The sequence below is a fragment of the Mauremys mutica genome, chromosome 1 (assembly GCF_020497125.1).
Source record: "Mauremys mutica isolate MM-2020 ecotype Southern chromosome 1, ASM2049712v1, whole genome shotgun sequence".
Classification (NCBI taxonomy): domain Eukaryota; kingdom Metazoa; phylum Chordata; order Testudines; family Geoemydidae; genus Mauremys; species Mauremys mutica.
This window is the reverse complement of record NC_059072.1, coordinates 312,764,766-312,770,765: the sequence shown is the minus strand read 5'-3', so window position 1 is coordinate 312,770,765 and position 6,000 is coordinate 312,764,766. Positions and strand designations below refer to the sequence as shown.

General features: G+C 49.6%; 1 protein-coding gene across 4 annotated transcripts in view; it reads left to right on the top strand.

Annotated features, from left to right (window-relative positions):
• Positions 1 to 1,308: 1,308 nt before the first annotated feature.
• The window catches only part of SERTM1 (serine rich and transmembrane domain containing 1), a 29,459-nt gene continuing 24,767 nt past the window's right edge, over positions 1,309 to 6,000 (top strand). Inside the window, exons 1-2 of one of the 4 annotated variants that reach the window (XM_044981880.1) lie at positions 1,313 to 1,396; positions 2,007 to 2,136. The gene's annotated coding sequence lies outside the window, so the exon portion shown is untranslated. Of the gene's footprint in view, positions 1,397 to 1,490; positions 1,668 to 2,006; positions 2,137 to 6,000 lie in introns of those variants that run through there. The other 3 variants (XM_044981887.1, XM_044981897.1, XM_044981904.1) reach the window with 3 other exon arrangements.

Genomic DNA, 6,000 nt, shown 5'->3' with positions numbered 1-6,000 from the left:
AGGGTGAGGGATTCAGGGGGAACAGGGGCAGTGGGATGGAGGGTGAGGGATTCAGGGGCAACAGGGGCACTGGGATGAAGGGCGAGGGATTCGGGGGGAACAGGGACACTGGGGTGGAGGGTGAGGGATGCACACAGAATGGGGCGGTGGGGTGGAGGGTGAGGGATTCACGTGGAACAGGAGCGGTGGGGTGGAGGGTGAGGGCTGCACAGGGCAGGGCCGCTGGGGGGTGGCTAGTGGGGCAATTTGCCCCGGGCCCCGCAGGGGCCCCCACGAGAATATAGTATTCTATAATGCAACTTTTTTTTATGGAAGGTGCCCCAGAAATTGCTTTGCCCCAGGCCCCTTGAATCCTCTGGGCAGCCCTGGCACACAGAACAAGGGCGCTGGGGTGAAGGGTGACGGATTCAGGGGGAACAGGGGCACTGGGGTGTAGGGTGAGGGATGCACATGGAACAGGGGCAGTGGGATGGAGGGTGAGGGATGCACACAGAACAGGGGCGGTGGTGGAGGGTGAGGGATGCACACAGAACAAGGGCGGTGGGGTGGAGGGTGAGGGATGCACACGGAACAGGGGTGGTGGTGGAGGGTGAGGGATGCACACGGAACAGGGGCGGTGGGGTGGAGGGTGAGGGATGCACACGGAACAGGGGCGGTGGGGTGGAGGGTGAGGGATGCACACGGAACAGGGGCGGTGGTGGAGGGTGAGGGATGCACACGGAACGGGCGGTGGTGGAGGGTGAGGGATGCACACAGAACAGGGGCGGTGGTGGAGGGTGAGGGATGCACACGGAACGGGCGGTGGTGGAGGGTGAGGGATGCACACAGAACAGGGGCGGTGGGGTGGAGGGTGAGGGATTCAGGGGGAACAGGGGCGCTGGGATGGGGGTGAGGGATGAACAGGGGCAGTGGGATGGAGGGTGAGGGATTCGGGGGGAACAGGGGCGCTGGGATGGGTGGTGAGGGATGAACAAGGGCGCTGGGATGGGGGTGAGGGATGAACAGGGAACAGGGGCGCTGGGATGGGGGGTGAGGGATGAACAGGGGCAGTGGGATGGAGGGTGAGGGATTCGGGGGGAACAGGGGCGCTGGGATGGGTGGTGAGGGATGAACAGGGAACAGGGGCGCTGGGGTGAGGGATCCACACACACCCAGTCCCTAGGCACCGTGCAGCAGCCTGGCTATGGAGAGCCGCTGTCATTACAGCTGCAGCAGGAAGGTGGCGGGCGCGCTGATTGGCTGCCTGGCGCCCGGCCCCGCCCAGGGCAGGGGAGCCGCGCTCCCCCCGGCTGGCGCGCGGCTCTGTGGAGCAGGACGGCCGGGGGCAGCCGCGCGCTCGCTCTGGTCCGACGCGCTGAAGCCAGACTGGGGGGGCTCGGGCCATTTCCCAGAGCAGGTCAGTGAGCCGCCCCGCCCCGCCCCGGGCTGGGCTCTCCCCCGGGCCCGCCTGGCGATCCGCGGGAGTAACGGGGGTTGCATGGGGGGACGCGGGGCTCTCCGGAGTGACCCCTGTGGTGCGGCTGGGCAGCGGGAGCGGCGCGGCGCTGCAATGGTTGCGCTCTCCCAGGGCTGCCCGTGTCTCATGTCAGCCCCGGCCTCCAGCCATGGAGCCGATTCGCGGGACTTTAGAACCGGATCATCGGGAGCTGCTGAGTCTCCTTCAGTTGGTGAGCGCTGGGGAGAGGGGGGAGCTGGCACTGCCCTGGGGGTTGATTTCCAGGCAGACTCGCTCTTCTGATGAAGAAGGAGTTTGCTCTGTGCAGTGTCAGCGAGGCATGCCCCCCCTCAGCCCCCCATCCCACTTAAAACCTCATTTATTCAAATGGTCCTAGTTTATACTAGCCTTGGAAACATCCCCCCGTGCGCCTGCCTGAGCCGCACCGCTCTGGGCTTGCTCTGCTCGGGGCATGGGGCTAGGAGGCGTTTTCCTCCCAATGTTGTGCAGAGATTCGCCAGCTGGGCAGCCTCTGAGGCTGCTCCAGAGCTGAACCTTTCACTTTCCCAAGGGACAGGAGAGAATCTGCTTTGGTTCATTGCTTGACTTGCCCTCCCACCATGGTCACTTCCCAGAGAGGCAGCTTGGTCCATTCATCGTGCGCGGCAAGGCAAGGATCGGTCAGTTGCAAAAGAAGAGTGGTAGGTTCAGATGTTTACAGCACTGGGTGTGGGCATGCTGCTATGTTGAGGGGTTGGGAGAAGGGCTGGGAGTCCGTCCCTTTGGGATTTGTTTGCTGCACAACTTTCTCTGCACCTTCTGAAAAAATTAGTTGCATAAAAATTGGGTTCATTGTGGATCAATTTCAGGCGTATGATAATTATAATATAACCCCCTTAAGGGTGTATGCAGCTTACCTCTGGAGAGTGGTGTATAGTGGACAGTTCTCAGTTCAGTAAAAGCAAGTAGTGTGGATCGGGCTAATGGCAATGCTGTGTAATTTCTGAAGCGATCATTCTCACTTTTTCATTACTGATTTATGCATCATTAGTTTTCTCGCAGTACCCTACTGAAACTGATAGTTGCATGTGTTGGTGGTTGGGTGGGTGGGGAATTAACATACTTTTTGCTGTTTCAGATTATAATTTTTCTTAAGTCGTTTGCTGTACATTTTCCCTGCTTGGGCTTTTAATGCAATGTGATACCCACAGCGCTGCATAAAAGTCACTAAACGAAAATGATTCATGCTTTTTCAGCAAGAGAAGAAAACAGTTGCAGAGTTTGAATCTGCTTCCCCTGATGTCAGTGGAAACGTTGCCTTTGACTCCGCTGAGATCAGGATCTGGTCCTTAATTAAGAAGGAAAAAAAATCTTTGCAGTTGATTGGAGTTCTAGCTTGCTGCACAGGAGTTGGGGAATTTTTCTGCATTCTACTGAGCCAGTGTGATGTGCGTTCTTCATGATCTGAGTTGTCTGATTTCAGTCCTGGATCAACATATCGCACTCAGTCAAAGGTGCCTATACAGATAGATATGTACTATTTATCTCAGAATCTATCCATTTATCTCAGGCCTCCCATCACCATATATTGCACCTGTTACTGACTGGTGAGATCAATGATGAACAACATATTAGTAATGTTAACAGAGCTTTCAAAACAGGATTTGAAAGCCTGACTTAATTGTAGGAAAACCCCTTCTGTCCCCTCTGCATCAGGACGAGTTACTGTAGTTAGAAAGAGAATACTGGATATTTTGTCTTTTTTGTGCCATAAAAGAAAGGGTAGTAATCAATGACATCTAATTTGTGGATTGTTTTGTCTGTTTTCCTTCGTGGCTTCATTGTTTTCAAACATGATGTGATGGAGTAGCGTACTATTTTTGTCCTTACTGGCTTTTTCTTGACTCATTCAAGTACTTAAATAAAAACATACTTTTTTCATTTCAGATAAATTGTTTTGTTTTCAGGCACAGGGATGGACTCTTTCACTGAGCCCAGGTGATGGACTGTGTCCATGAACTGGCTCTTTTCGGAATGGAAAAGATGCAGAGTCAGAATAGGCACATGTTGGTTTCTATTCTTTAACTATCCTGCCAAATGAAAGTTGTATAGTGCAGAGCTAGATTTGTTACTGTACTATATATTCTGGAGCTCTGGACATCGTTAAGGTTGCCATTGGCATTACATCCCACATTATTTGTGGGTGGATATGACAGGAGTTGTTTTCATTGAAAATGCATGGCAAAATTCCCACTGAGTTTACATCAGGATCAGGCTTAGACAGTACAATATAGAAAAAATATAAGTTGATGCATCTGCAGAAAAGTACATGCTCCCAAATCAATTTCTTCTCAAGTAAAGGCCAGGAGGTGTTGCAATATCATCGATATAGCATGTTTAATGTGAGGTGATGAAGCCTGGGACAGAAAGCAGGGAAAGTGAATTCTCACTATCCTTGCATTGCTAAACAATAGGCAGGAGAGAGAGAGAGAGAGATGGGAGGAGTTGGTTAAAGAGCTAAACATTTTCAAGAGAACTTAACAGTTATAAAAGCATATAAAAGATATCATGCATAATAAATCAGATTAAACAGAATTCAGAGGAAATCATAGTAACATGGTAGAATGTACTACTAGTAGAGCCACATTTTGACGACTGCAGAGTTCTAGCATACTGTACATAGTACTGGTCATTTTATTGTGAAAAAGGATATGACTGAAATGTAGGGATGTATGGGGGTAATCTTCCCAGTTCAGAGACTCAAGAACCAAAAATTATGGAGTCATGGATCAATGCAGGACTGGAGCTGTTTCATACTAATCCCTTATGACTTCACTTTTTAAATTCAAATTGGCCATGGTCTTAGATCTCCAGGCTGTAATGGACTGAAATGAATCATGGCTTGGAACCACCCATACTTCCTCCTCTTTGATATTTTTACTCTAAGGGCTTGTCCACATGAAGGATTTTTGCACTGGTGTCACTGCCTATTGCCTGTCTTGCTAACCCATACCTTCCCTTGGGCAGGGTCACATCATATGATCTGAAGGGTCAAGAAACAAGCATATCCCTCCATCCTCTGACAGCCTTTTAGATGGTATGAAAAGGTGTTGTTAAAGATGGTAATAACTGTCCTCTTTGGGGAGAAGAGAGGAAATTAATTGAGATAACAGCTGCTCCAGCCTGTTGATTAAGTCAGTTCTCGTTTCCTAGAAGACAAAACAAGACAAACACACACAAGAGAGGAGAGGAGAGAACAGCAAAGATAGAAAATGCAGCTCTCTGTCTCTGGTGTGGACTCTCACTTGAAACCTCACTGCTGGAAGAACACAGGTACAGCACAGAGTCTCATCAGCCACTCCGAGACCTGGCAAACTTGTACCAGCATCGGGCTTTCTAGAGCATTGCATTGACTGCCATTCTGGTGACAGGCTTACTGCAGTGTTGCAAAATAAGCAGTCCTGGTTGGCTAAGACAGTCTCTTATTGGACAGTCACATAGGGAAAAAGGAGAGGAATAAGAAAGAGAATAATTCAGGTAGGGGGAAGGAAAAGGACACGTCGGGGGAGGAGGAAGGGGGAGAGACGGAAGTCTCACATGCCAGGTGGTGTTTGGTATTCACCTGGAGCCAATGGAGGTGATGATGTCATCTGAGTCCCTCCCTCTGTCCTGCTCTGGTCAGGACGGATTAGGACGAAGGAAGTCTAGGGACCCGGGAAATGGTGGGAGTGACAGCCATGATGCTGAAATTCAGCCTTTTCTCTTCTTTCAGCTAGCAACTGTCATGTTCATTTCCACTCTGCTAATTTTCACCCCAAAGTCTCTGTTTAAAGACCCCAAAAGGGAGCGATGAGTGGAATAGCCCATCCCCTCATTATTTTGGCCACCAATTAGGCCTAATTTATGACACACCAATTTTGGTCCATTGATTTTCAGTCCCACGCTTTTCTTGTTTTCAGGCATGATCTTATCACAACCCGTAAATTATATCAGTAGGCCTTTTTGTTTAGACTAGTTTTTTTGTCTCCCTTTTGCATCTTTTCCCATCAGTATTTATTGTTATTGGTTATTGTGACATTTGATGAACTTTCACTCACTTTTTACAGTTGAATTCACAATTAGGGTAAATATGTAGGCTCAATTACCACAACACTTCTCAAGTATCAGAGGGGTAGCTGTGTTAGTCTGGTTCTGTAGAAGCAGCAAAGAATCTTGTGGTACCTTATAGACTAACAGACGTTTTGCAAAACGTCTGTTAGTCTATAAGGTGCCACAAGATTCTTTGCTGCTTCTACAACACTTCTCATTAGTTAAGGGGAAACTGACACCATGAGAGTCCTTATTCGGTATTCTTTGGAAACAAGGATAGTGGGGTCCAATGTTGAATTTTCTGACTGATGTTATTTTGAGTGGTATCAAACCATAGGGGCCCAATCCTGCAAACCCTTAGTCTCACAAGTGAATGTGTGACTAAAGATTGCATTACTTGTGCAATGTGAATGAGGGGTGCTAATAAGGACAACATGCATAGGGTTAATTGTGTCTTGTAGGTGTAGCCTATAGTA